The 13708-nt window shown below is 40.4% G+C and overlaps 1 protein-coding gene and 1 non-coding gene across 10 annotated transcripts in view; one reads left to right on the forward strand and one right to left on the reverse strand.

Moving 5' to 3' along the window:
• RERE (arginine-glutamic acid dipeptide repeats) overlaps window positions 1–13708 on the forward strand; it is a 397407-nt gene that overhangs the window by 353991 nt on the left and 29708 nt on the right. The window lies entirely within an intron of this gene.
• LOC123636126 lies at window positions 12619–12725 on the reverse strand. Its single transcript, XR_006734337.1, has one exon. It is a non-coding gene; the product is annotated as a U6 spliceosomal RNA (small nuclear RNA).

Here is a 13708-nt window from a genome sequence, read left to right on the forward strand (position 1 = left end):
TTACAGAATAGTTGCTAAGCAAACAGAACTCAGAGTTGGGTTCAAGGCCCAACTCTCCCACTTATTCCCTGGGGGCTTTTGGTAAGTCTCTTAGACCCTGTGAAATTTAGGTTCGTCACTAGTTGATAAGGGGCACAAATAGAACCTCCTTCAAAGATATGTGTAGTGAAAGTCAAATAAGACACCAATAATTATAGGTCATACTGATCGAGCTCTTACTATGTGCTAGACACTATTTTGAGCACTTAAACTCATTTAATCTGTAGCATTTCCATGAGATAAGTGCTGCTGTTCTCATACGACATGTGAGGGGAACTGCAGCAGAGAGGTTATGTTGACCTGCTGGAAGGATGTGTAGTTCACGCTGAATCAGGACTTGAACTTGGGCAGTGTGGCTGCGGAGTTCCCAGTCTTGGCCACTGTGTTTTGCTGTTTCTGATGCAGTGTTTGTCAACACAGTAAACATTCAATTAGTGTTAGTGCATGTTGTTTCCTCCCAGGGAAGACACACATTTTGCTCGAGATAGCTGTCTTACCAGGTGTATATAAAATCACACAGTAGACTGGAAAATAGCATTTGCATTGTTCCCCACAACCCTTTGAATTTTCCTTTACCTTTAAAAGGAGAAGATGGTATAGAAAGTGAATAAATTGACACTTTGTGGAGAAAGCATGATGTATCACAAAGAGTGTCATTTAAAAAAATCAATTTGGACTGCTTAATGGGGAGAAGGAGTCTCCTTTGGGGATGATGAAAGAGTTTTGGAATTAGATATGTGAAGGCTGTACACATTGTGAATGTATTAAGTGCCTCAGAATTTTACACTTTCAAATGGTTAATTTTATGTTATGTGAATTTCACCTCAATAAGAAAAAGAAAAATCTTTTTTAAGTTTGAGTTTGGTTTTTATTTTTGGAAGTATAATTACAAAGAGGAGTAATGGGTGATACTTCATGCTGTTACAATTAAGCTAGATTTATTAGACTGCTGACTGCCTTAGTCCACAGCTGAAAAGGAGATGAAAATTCTGCTTGTAGCTGAGTATTCTTTAGAATTCTGTTGTGTTCCTCCCAAATCCCATCACTCAAGTCAAGAATAAGAGGATTTGATAGTAGAGGACTGGTTTCCCCTCTGCTATACCAAGAGGAGAGGCACTTTTATGTGAGTTTTCATATACCTTAAGTCATGTTCATGACACATCCTTCAACTTTATCAGGTTTTGAATTTTGGCATTTTCAAACAAACACCACATTGAATCCAGCTCTAGAAGCTAGGGTTCAAGTTTGTGCCACACAGAAACATCGTCATCACAGAATGGGCCCTCAGTGGTAGCACAGCAGCCCTTGCCCCTTTCCTCCTTCCTGAGGGTAGGAAGAAGAGAAGTATGGTAGTTGCCAAGACATTATCTCTGCCCAGCTGTTTTGTGCCTTCTCATTTATCATTAAGGCTCTTAGTACTGGCTTGAAAGCTTTGCTAATGTTCTTTGGAAGGGTGGTCTTGCTCTGGAATGCACTCCAGGTGGGTAGTTAATGGAATGGCCATCCGAGAGAGGGGTGGCTGTCCCTGTGCTATGTCAGAGCAGAATAATAGTACTAGAAATGGCCCTTATCTGAGTATTCCTTCTCAGATTTGTGTGTCCCTTTTCCCTGGGCTCACACCGACTACTTCACTCCCAATAGCTCAGCCCAGCCAGCAGAGCCCCTCCTGCTGTGCACCTACTGCAGGCATTCATTGCAGGATGGGTTTTTTTGGGGTTTTTTTTTTTCCTCTTTCTGTTTAGAAACGCAGATGTCTTACATCCCCACAAAAGAGTTTAGGAAAATAACCTATTTATAAAAAGATCCAGACAAGTTTGACATTGTTTCCTCAAAACACCTTGCTCACAGTCGTTAGCAAATATGACGTTCTTGTAGGTCAAGCTCCTCTCTACTTTTTTCTTTCTCAAGCCTGGAGTATCCTCAGATGCCTGCACAGCTGAGCAGGAAAGGTTCCTTTTTTCCCTAAACAAGTAATGCAAACAGGCCAAAGAGGAAATTGCTCATACTTTGGTATTATTGAGTTTATTTTTAGTTTCCTAGAACTTGATTTATTTAGGGGGGGAGAAGAGGGGTAATATACAATATCTTGTTAAGGATATTAGATATTTTATCTGAAGGTTTAGTATTAGTAACAAACATCCCACATTGAATGCTTTTGGACTGTTTGGCCCTTAAAATGTGTTTTCTTTTTTATTTTATTTACATTTATTTATTCATTCAGCCAGTTATTCAGCAGACATTTAAGTTCCTATTTGAAAGACTTTTTAGATGGATGCTGAGAATACAAAAACGAGTAAGATCATTTCTCTACCCTTAAAGTATTCCTAGTCTGCTGAGAAATGCAAACAAAAAAACAGGTGTAACTCTGTGCGGTAACTGCTACATGGAGATAATAATAAATATGCTTGTAATGAGTTTTATGGTTTGCAGAGCAGGTTGACACATTTTATCTTATTTCATCTGAGTAACGATCTCCTGAAGCAATTAGGTGACTGTGGCTGAGATTTGGGACTAAGACCTTGTGATTTGTCATCACTTTTTTCTTGCTCATTCCCCCTGGAGCCCCAAGTGATGTGAGATTCTATGAATGATGAGTTTGTCATCTCCGCAGTAACTTCTTCCTTCTTGTATTAACTTGCTGGAAAATGGAAACGTGTGTGAATTCTTTTTCCACCCTCTATCCTTGGACAAATTACTTGATCTCTTTGCACTTTAGTTTTCTCATCTATGTAAAGGAGATAATATTACCTATTTCACAGGACAGTAGTGAGGATTAATTGAGTAGTAGAGTAGTTGTTGACAAACTGCCTACCTGTATGTAGTTGTCAAACCTCAAATATTTTGAGAATCTGAAAAGCAAAAAATATTACTCAAAATTGTACAAATTGGAATTGTTGACAGTATGTTTGGCTCACTTTTAATCAAGATTTCTGTTGCACTTCTCAAATAGTAATGGGTAAAACTCCAAATGTGTTGTGTACAAGAGGAATTGTGTCAGTTTACATTGGATTTTAGCTCTGTCCGGTCTGTGTAGTTAAAGCACTTGAATTGGAAATTGAAAGTTGGGATTATAGAATGTCAAGAAATGGTCTATGGCCATACCACCCTCAACATGCCCGATCTCGTCTGATCTTGGAAGCTAAGCAGGGTCGGGCCTGGTTAGTACTTGGATGGGAGAATGTCAAGAAATGCTGCTAATTGGGTTTTCCCAAAGTATTAGTCACTGTCCTTCCATCTTGCTGTCTTTAAGCTCTCGGGGCACCTTAATAAAGAAATGAAGGGTTCTTCTTGGACTGTGCCACAGAGGATTACTTCAGTGTGTAAGTCCCCAGATAGAGATTGGTGGTGGTCAGTTGTCATGGTGAAATATTGGGCCTTGAGCTCCTGTTATCTGAAGTTTCTAATTGGCCTTGAAATTATCAACAGAAAATTAAGGAAGTTTTAAAAGATATTTGTCTATTTTGATATCTTTACTAGAGATATTTTTAACTTTCGTTTTTACATTTACTCTAGTTTTTACGTTTACCAGGATACTAGTAATCCATACTTAATTTGATGCCATTAAACTTACAGTCATTTAAATCATCTCTGGTTTATGTAGTTGCCCAGTTCTGGATGCATTAGAGTTGAAGGTTATTGTTTTGTCTTACCTGTGCCAATCAACTGATGTTAATAACAGAAATATAATGCCTTGTTTGTGCTTGGATCCATTTGTTGGGAGGTACCAATGTATGCTTTATGAATAATTGTGTATTATTCTTAAAGCACCTTGACTTGTTAGGACCAGAAACCAACCCCATTTTATGAGTAGAATTAAATGAGACAAGGAGAAGGGGAGTGTTCACCCAAAGTAGTTCAGACTGATTCAGCAAGAGAAAGGAGGTCCTCTAGCCACTGCTTACTCCAGTTGGACTGCTGCCGCTCCAATTGGAAGAGCCCGGAAGGTGCGTATGCTATGGTTCCTGGCTTTGGGCCGCTGGTTATACAGGCCACACCAAATAGGACACTGCATCTTCTGTGGCATTTATTACCCCTAATGGGGTTGGAAATAAGAACTATTACGTTTAGATCTTTCCAGAGCAATTAGTGAACTTAAGGGCCTTAAGACTAATGAATTCACAGAAGTATCTGGGAAGGTAAAATAAAGTAGTAATACAAAGTGTAGGACAGTATCTGGCAAAGAAATCTCCTGGGTAGGTTGAGTGGGAATTTAGGGACAAATCCCAACAGAATTCCTGTCTGGGAATCTTCCTATTCATTTTCATGAATAAGCCCACCACATTCTCCTTCTCATACTTTTATGGTAGACTTAATAACTTTATTTTAGTGCACATCTTCATTGGGTAGTGTCAAGCTATATTTTTGACCATGCCCTACATAGTTTAGAATTCTTCTATCATTTCCTATGAAATAAAAACCCTTGGAAATAACCCCTCAGTTGGTCTATCATGTTCTTTGCAGCCATGGCGCTCTGTGTGTCGCCTGCATCCGTCAGAATGCAGCTGCTTCATGAATGGCTGAAACTTTCATCACAAACATCCCTCCAGGGTTTGTAATTTTCCAGACAGCATGGCCTAGTTGATAGAAATCTTTTCACCACAACCTTGCAGCAGATGTTTGCGCTGGTGTGCTGGTATAACAGATGCTGGCCGTAACTCTTTAGGGTTTCCACATCCCTTGTAGGTGGACTCCACTGCTAGTGTGAGTTATGAATGCTTTGGGGCCATAATTAAAGCTACTAAATGGAAGGGTAGAGATGATGTCAACTGTGTTCAAAGCAGGTGTTCAGTGTTGATAGGGGAGAGCAAATGTTTTGTTTTTGAATTTTTAGAAAGCTAGAAATGAAGAATGAGACCCAAGGGAGATGAAAAAGTTTTGCCTAAGCTTGTTATATATATTTGGTGTCTAGGTTAGGTCAAAATATGAGCCTAAAAAGATAAAATGATTTGGTTGGATTTGGCTTTTTTGATTTGTCAATTGTATATTTTATTGATTTCTGTTTATTACAGTGATCTCTGTGAAGTTTTTGATCTCATAAGAATGAGTCATTATGCTTAACTTGTAACCTCTTAAGCATGTTTTTAGGTTGTTTCTTCAACAGACAAATCAAGTTTGTATTAGATTCCCTTATACTCATTCATTTTGAAATATTTATTGAAGATCTATAGAATGCCCAACATTCTAACATTGTGTTAGATGCTAGAAATGCAGCAGTAAACAAAAGATATGTTCCCTGGTTCATAGAATTTTAAATATATGAAGAAGACAAATTAGGTGAATAATTAGGTATATAGTTATAAGTCCTAGTAAGTGCTATAAAGGAAAAATATACTGGATATTATGAGAAATTATATCAGTGGGACCCAACTTCAGGAAAGGTATATCTGAAAATGTTTTATTTAAATTATCAGAATCAGAAGAGCCCCCCAGGCCAAGGGACCAGTCTGTACAGAGGCCGTGGAATAGGATAAGATTGCAACTCAGGTGAAACTAAAAGAAAATAAGCGTAGCTGGAGTGCATTGAACAAAAAGGAGAATGGGGAGGGGTCAGGTCGTGGTGAGCTTGCATACTCCGCATCTATGATAGCATGTCCTCAGGGCCTCTGATGTGTCAGGCACTGTTCTAGGTGCTTTGCATGCATTGATTCATTAACTGCACAGATAAGAGGCTATGTAACTACACAAGTGTGTAAAAGTAGGAAATAGCACATAACCAGGGTCTACTCTCAGACAGTTTGGCTTTCAAAGTCCATGCTCTTGAATACCTCACTAAATTCTTATGCTAAGAATATGACAAGTCAGTAAAGACCTTAAAACAGGGAGGTCATGTCAAATTTGTTTTCTTTTTATTTAGTTATTTTTAAGACACAATATGGAAAATGGGTTGTAGTAGGTCAAGGGTAGAAGTTAAGAAATGGGTAGGATTCTGTTAGAGTGATGACCCAGAGATCAGCTGGGGGCCGTGGCAGTGGAGGCAGAGGAGTGAGGATACTCTGTTGCAGCAGTACTTTGGAAGGCAGGGCCAGTGGGATTTGGTGTTGACTCAGACGTGGCAAGTAAGAGCAAGAACAGTGTCAAGGAGGGTCCCTAGTTCAGGCATGTCACTACTGGGTAGGTAAAAGTGCTATTTATGAAGATGGGGAAGTGAGTTTGGGAGGCAGGAGTGAAGATCAGGAATGCCCTGTTGGACAGCTGGTTTTGAGATGCATCCTGTTTATTTATCTAAGAATGGAAAAATTTCCTGAGAAAATCTCAAATTGTTCATAGTTTAATTAGGTAAATGTGATTTTAAAAAAAAATAGTTTTAACAAAACATTTACTAGGGAGAAAGAGATTACTTGGGAAAGTTTTAAATTTGGATTTCTGTGGCTCTGTCGTCACTGTTGTTTGGGTCTCTGAGTAGTGAGCCCAATAAAATCGTATCCCTTCTCCCTTCCCTGAGTTTCACATGAAGAGTGGCAGATGGGGGTCAAAATATTACCTGTAGTTGCTGGTACCGTTCAGATTGGGGGGTACAGATTAGTGGGTAGGGGAAGATCCTACCCTAGGGAAGAGTGTCAAAGAGCAGCAAGCTCCCAAAGCCATGAATGGTGCTGAACTAAGCAGGCCAGGCTTGTTTTTCCCATTTATCAGATAAGCGACTCCCCAACATGGGCTGGTCCCCCACCTCGGGGGGAGTGATGATGGCCGGGAGTTACACCAGCTGACCTCCCTCTGCGTGGATGCTGTCTGGAGTAGGAAGGAAGTGTTTCTCCATTGTATGCTGCTGTTCTTGCTTCTGCAGACCAGTCACAGAGTACTTCTGGGCTCAGATGTGGAGCTGTTGGTTGTGGCAAATGGCTCTGCTTCAGGCCACAGGATGACTGCTTCTAGTTCTTGGATTTTAGGTATCTGGTATTAGTTTTCCTTTTTCCTGTGCATGGCCTATATTATACACTCACCATCTAACTACTCTTGTCTTTAACCCATGGTGTAATTTTACTCCTGCCAAAGAAGTCCAGTTTGGCTCAGGATCTTGGGGAGTAGATACTCCTTTGCCATTGCCAAGTTGGAAATGATGAATTATTTGCAGAAGTAGATGCATTTTAGAGCCAGGGCTGACGTTGGCTGCTGAGATTTCTTACAAATGGAAAGCTGTATGCAAAGCCGTGCGGCACTTAGGTGATGGACTGTGTCCCCTGGATGGTGCAGTTGGGACTTTATTTAAAGAGAGAAGCAGTGAGGTTATCTGTGACCCGCCATGGGGCTCCCCACCTCGCCCAACTGAAGGTGAGTCCTTGGTTGTATCTCATTTCTTGTGCTTGTGAAGACCTTTTTTTTAACCTGAAGGCAAAACATGCTAGTTTACCCAATAGATGGATAGTTCTTTTAACGTTTTTTTTAGCTCTTCACTGCAGTTGACAAAGGTAAGTGATCCCTGGCCCCAGAAGAGGTCAATTTCCTTAGTTTCAAGCTGAGGGTAGAACCTCAAATAGACTGCAAAAGCACCAGTTATCAAAGAGAATTCTGCCCTGTTCCTCATGGTTTTTTGTTGTGGCTGGTGAGCACATGTGGTTGGTGGGGTCTTGCTGAAGATCTTATTTGTGTTGATACAAACAAGAGGCACAGCAGCCTTGGCTGTTCATGCGTGTCTGCTCTGCTGGACTACTCTAAAGGAGGTGCATCCACCAAGCCGCACAACAACAGAAGCCCAAAAGTAAACTGATGAGGTGGCAAGGAGGCTTCTGAAATTGCTGAGTAAAGAACAAGATGTGGAAATGGCACACCAAGTGGATGTTGGGGTGAAGGTTATAGTACCTTGTTTCTCCATATACATATTTAGTTTTCCAGGTTTTAGACAAACATGAGTGGGTTGACATGAGTTCACAGACATATTCTTAATACCACTTGAGCCTTCTTGTCCTGTAGATTAATTTGGAGACTGTTAACATCTATAGAAAGACTAACTTGAGGTAGTTACCCTTCATGTCAGGCTTCCCAGCTCACAAAAGTCTTTCTAAGAAGTGTCATTTCATAAGCACTGTACTACTAGAGATAATACAACACTCAGGAAAACAGTGATCCTAAGAAAGGGAAGGGAAGGTCTCAGCCTGAGGCCTACATTTGGATTTGAAGAGCTCACACAGATAGATGCAAGAAACCCAAGTGTGAGGACATCCCTGCAGTGAATGTGTTGTTGGAGTCTCAGGGAATTGGGGATGGGGAAAAGTGAGATCAGGTGGAAGAGAAGTTTTTAAAGGCCCTCATCCTACTGTCTAATGAGCAGGAAGTACTTGGATATAATTTCCAAATTCTCTGTAGAGATGAGAAATCATTTTTAAGTGGCAGAATTAGAACATTTGACAAACTTCTGGGTTTTGAAAATATTGTTTTATTAAATGTTGAGGAGTTACAAAAAGTCTTTATAAAATTTGTGTATGGTATAAAAACCAAAATATAATGAACTGCCACCAGCACACGGTTTAAGGTTGCACAGATTGTTCCCTCTCTGATGCAGTCCCCTGTCTACTCAGAGGTAACTACTGTCCTGAATATTCTGCAATACTCCACTTTTTGTTGTTGTTTGCCTCAAATATTTGTATCTCTATACAACATATTATTTAGTTTTGCATGTTTTTGAACTTTATATAAATGGAATTATGGAGGAAGAATATCTTTTTGCACCTTGCTCTTGCCATTCAACTTTATCCTGAAAGTCAGCTCTATGTTCTTCAGTATTTCACAGCCTTGTATGGATATAACATATCCTCCTTGTCTTTCCTGCTGTTGATGGACATTTTGCTCTTGCAAATAATTCTGCTGTAAATATCTTTGTACGTGTCTACTGGTGCATATGTACAAGAATTCTTTAGGGTATACCTAAGAATGCTATTTCTGAGGTATAGGTATGCATATCTTCTATTTTACCAAGTTAAGCCAGATTGTTGTTTTTTTTCTAGCTGTATATAGGAGTACCAGTAATTTCCCATCCTTGCCACCATTTGATAGAATCAGACCCAAAAGATTTGCTGCCATGGTGAATTTGAAATATCTCAGAGTGGTTTTAATGTGTATTTTCCTGGTTACTAATGATAATTGGGCATGCTCTAATAAATTTATTGGCCATTTGTGTTTCCTCTGGCATGAAGGACCTGTGTAAATCTTTTGCTCATTTTTCAATTGTATTTCTTCTTATTATTTGTAAGAATTCTAGACACTCACTGTAAATAACATACATTGCAAATATCTTCCAGTTTGGGGTTTATCTTTTCATATTCTTTATGGTAGGTTTAATATTAATATGTTCTTAATAGAGTTAAATTTGTCAGTTTTCTTTATGATTTGAATTTTGTTTATTGTGTAAGAAATCTTCGTGGTTGTTTAGGCAGTCTCCTGTATTTATTGTGTTCTAAAAGCCTTATAATTTTGCTTTTTCTATTTAAGTCCCCTGGATTTGGATATTGTCCATAGTGAGAAGTAGGGGACTGGTTTAATTTTTTCTGCATAATGAAGTGTCCCAGTGTCATCTTTTAAGAAGTCCAGCCTGTTTCTCCACTGATTTGTATTGCCAGCTATATCAAAATGAAATTTCCATAAATATGTGAATCTGTTTCTGGGTGCTGTTTTGTTCCATTGATATGCCCTTATCCCAGGACCTTACCGTGTAGCTGTAGAATAATTGTTGAAATGTGGTATGGCAGGCCCCCCACCTTGTTGTTTTTCAACAGTATCTTGATTAGTGGAACTTTGCTGCTCCTTTTTCAAGTTTTTGAATCTGCTTATCTTGTTCCACAAACTAACCAGTTGGGATTTTGAGTGAAATTGCATCGAATCTCTAGATCCATTTGAGTATTGCATTTTCTTTATCCCCCTCTTTCCTACTTAGTACAGTCCTTCCAAGTCGTCTTTTTTATTTATTTATTTTTCTTTTCCTTTTTCTTATTGGAGATGGGATCTCGCCGTATCTCCCAGGCTGGTCTCAAACTCCTAGACTCAAGTGATCCTCCCGCCTCAGCCTCCTGAGTACCTGGGACCACAGGTGCAGGCCACCATGCCCAGCTCAAGTCATATTTTTGTCCTCCTTCCTTTCTTCACACTATTTTCAGCATCCCAAGTTTTGCAGCCTTCCCCTGAAAGAATATAGAATAGATTTCAAAACCTTTGTTTCTTATGTTATCTCTTGGAGGCAAATTTTCCTTGAAAACCCAGCTCAAAGAATTGGGGGCCACTGCCTCCAGAAAGGAAGCTCTCTGGCTGTTTGGGACCCTGCTTTGTCTGAGTTTCAGAGCTCAGGCCCATGAGTGGGAAGCCCTGTTTGTGTGGCTTTAATGTCTTTATGGGACAGTGTTGTGTGAGCTGATGGGACCTCATGAATGCTCTCATTATTAGTAACGCCCAAATGTGGAAAGTATCTCTTAGCTTGGGATGAGAGAGGTTCCTGAGAAGTTCTCTTGGCTCTGTTTTCTCCTTATGATTTATATAGGATGCAATGGTAATTTTTTTTTTTTTGGTCTTTCTGATTCTAAAGAACAATTTGTAAGGAGAGAATAGTTAACCACAGTCCCACAGGTTTTCTAGAATACGCTGGTATTTTGAAGAGTTGGAGCAGAAGTATATATTACATTCATATACATTTCTTTCTTTACCTGCTTGGAGGCTTGGTAACTGCTGTTTCTTTGTATTTCTTTTGACTGTTCTGAACCAGGATTTTTTTTTTTTTTTGTAGAAGTCTTTCCTTCAGGATATAAAAGCTCACCAAGTATCCGATTTTGTTTTGCCACCAGGAGCTGGAAGCACATCATTGTCTGATACTCTACAGGTCCTTTAGGCACCCAGGGAATTCCTGTATTTCCTTTATGAATTAATATACAGCAGGATTTAAAACACAGTAACCTGCCCCTGCTACCATTCAGGTTTAGCAATTGGATTCAGAGTCTCCACTGGGTCAGTTGTGACTTGTGCTTCAAACACAGAGACTCTGCTTTACCTGAGGCCTCTTGAGGCGCCCTGATGCTCTAGCTGGGCAGAGGGGCAGGCAGGCAGCCTGAAACTCTTAAAGGAGGGACCATGGGGATGTCAGTGAAGACGTGAATAGTCAACTTATTCATACTGTGATAGGTATTGGTCTTATTAATTCAACCATTCATCTATATGTTAAATCCGTTTTGATTTTAGACAGTGAACATGTTAAGTTCTAAAATACAGGTAGAGCAATTCAAGAGCAAAATTTTCCCTCTGTGCTTCCTCTAAAGAGCAGCATAGGCCCAAGGCCATGCTTGACCTAGTGTTGCTAGGAATTCCAGGAAAGGAGGATGGAGGACACAAGATCCCAAAGGCCGGCAGACTCTGCAGAGCTGCTATTGGATTCGCCCTGGAGGAGGATGTGGGCAAGAGGAGCTTGTCAGATGCTGCTTTTTATTTTATTTGTTTACTTTTTTATTTCAAAGTATTAAATGTTTTTGTTACATGGACACCTTTTATAATGCTTAAGTTGGGGCTTTCAGTGTGCCCATCACTCATATAGTGTTTGTTGTACCCAATAGGTAGGTTTTTACCTCTCTACCCGTCCTCTCTTGTTGATTTCCTATGACCTTTTTGTTTCCTGAGTTTCATTTTTAGATTGTTGTTGAAGTGATTGTGGTCATTGCTTCAGTTGAGAAATATGCCCATGATTGGCATATTGATCGCCACTTGTTACCCTCTGTTACCAAGGAGCACTGATGACATTCCACTCTCCTTCCTGCCCACAAGGGTGAGGCATAAAGTTTAGCTGGGACTTCTTAGAATTTAAGTCATGGGACTGGAAAACAGGTAGCCTGGCTTCTTCATTAGTAGCCTTCAGGAACAGTTAAGTAAGAGTGTATGGAACTGTGCTGTTGTCTGTAACTAGAGGGAGCAAAGAAAATGCCTTCAAAGCACCTGGTTGTGGCGCCATAGCCTTTCTGATCCAGATCATGTGTGACGAGAATTTTAAGTGATATTCATCAGGCCAATTTTTCTCTTATCTGTAGTTAGCATACAACCTCTTGTCTCTGCTGTTGCCTTAAGCAGCTAACACTTGTCTCTTTATTTGCTGCTGTGTGTGAGTCACTGTTGAAATGATTGCTTGAGTTCCCAGGAGAGGATCCCTACTCATCTTATCAATACCACTTTAGGATGTAGGTGGTTTGGTACCTCATTGCATCCAAAGCAGTGCATTAATTTTCTGGGCACATCAGCATAATCTCTTTACCCTTGTAGTGGGGAAACATTTCAGAATTGACATCTTGTCCTGAAAGAACAAACTGGGGCAGTGAGAGGAGGGTGCATGGAACTCAGAGATCGAATTCCATGTGCGTCCCAGCTCGCACATCCCCGATCACATGGCAGGGAGTGGTGGAGAGACTGCCCCAGCCCACTGAGACAGGGGGCCCAAGGGTGATGACGGTGAGTTGTATGACATGTTTCTCATCTTCAGCTCAGCACCAGAAACCTCACTGCTTTCTTTTTTCTTTTCTTTTTTTTTTTATTTCAGCTCATCATGGGAGTACATAAGTTCAGGTTATATACATTGTCCATGTCCTGCCCATCCCTCCGAGTCAGAGCCTCAAGCATGTCCATAAAAATATGGAACGCTTCACGAATTTGCAAGTCATCCTTGCACAGGGGCCATGCTAATCTTCTCTGTATCGTTCCAATTTTAGTATATGTGCTGCCGAAGCGAGCACCCTCACTGCTTTCTGACTTAAATTCCTGAAGAGTCTTTTAGAACTTATTTCTACTTAAAGTGTTTGTGGTCTAAGCCAGCAGTTCTCATTCTGGGGTTTGTTAGTCTTAATGTGTCCCACATTATCACAAGAGAATATTTTGAAAGTTTGGCAATAGAATTCGTTGTAGTTAGGCGTAATTTTTAACATCGGTGTATGCTCTTTGACACTTTTAAGAGTGGAGTGATGGTGTCATATAATTAAACAAAAGGATGTTGTAAGCCCCCCAGGCTGGACCTTTCTGCCAATTCTGCACTGAAGTGCAGGGACGGCTCATAAACCCCATAGCAGCCTGGTACAGATTGGCAGGTGCATTCTCTTGGTTTTCCTCTTATCCTCCTGAAATGTTTAGCAATATTGTGTGTCCTCTTTCTCTTGCTGATGATATAAGAATGGAAGCTCGCGCTGGGCAGAAACGAGGCCTTTTAGTTGCATCAGTGAGGCTATTGGACATATGTCATTCTGCTGGTTCTGGTTGGGATCTTAAGAGAGAATGCTGGTCTCCTTGACCTGTGCTGTCCTTCAGATTATGAACTTGCCCCGAACACCACCAACATTTTCCGTCTCTATCATTCCCTTTTCTTTGAGTTTATAAGGTGCCTGTAGTTTGGGAGGAAACATGATGGAGGAGGGAAATTAGTTGCAGAAATGCTTCTTTGAAAAATCTTTTTAAAAATTTAACTGAAATAGTCCATTAAGGCAAACTGAGTTCTGAGTTTCTATTCCTTTTGCCAAATGGAAGGGGAATAAAAATACTAGTTGTCATTTATTGAGCATGTGTGCCAGGCCCCCCTTTGATACCTTCACTCTCGCCACTACCCTGCTAGGAGGAGCCCGTGGTGAGCCGGCCCTAGTTTACAGATGCAGAAAAAGTCTCAGAGAAGAAGTTCATTCACCTTCCCGTGAACACAGAGCAAGTGGAGGACTTGAAGGAGCTCAGTACA

The sequence above is a fragment of the Lemur catta genome, chromosome 3, assembly GCF_020740605.2.
Source record: "Lemur catta isolate mLemCat1 chromosome 3, mLemCat1.pri, whole genome shotgun sequence".
In the NCBI taxonomy this organism is placed as follows: domain Eukaryota; kingdom Metazoa; phylum Chordata; class Mammalia; order Primates; family Lemuridae; genus Lemur; species Lemur catta.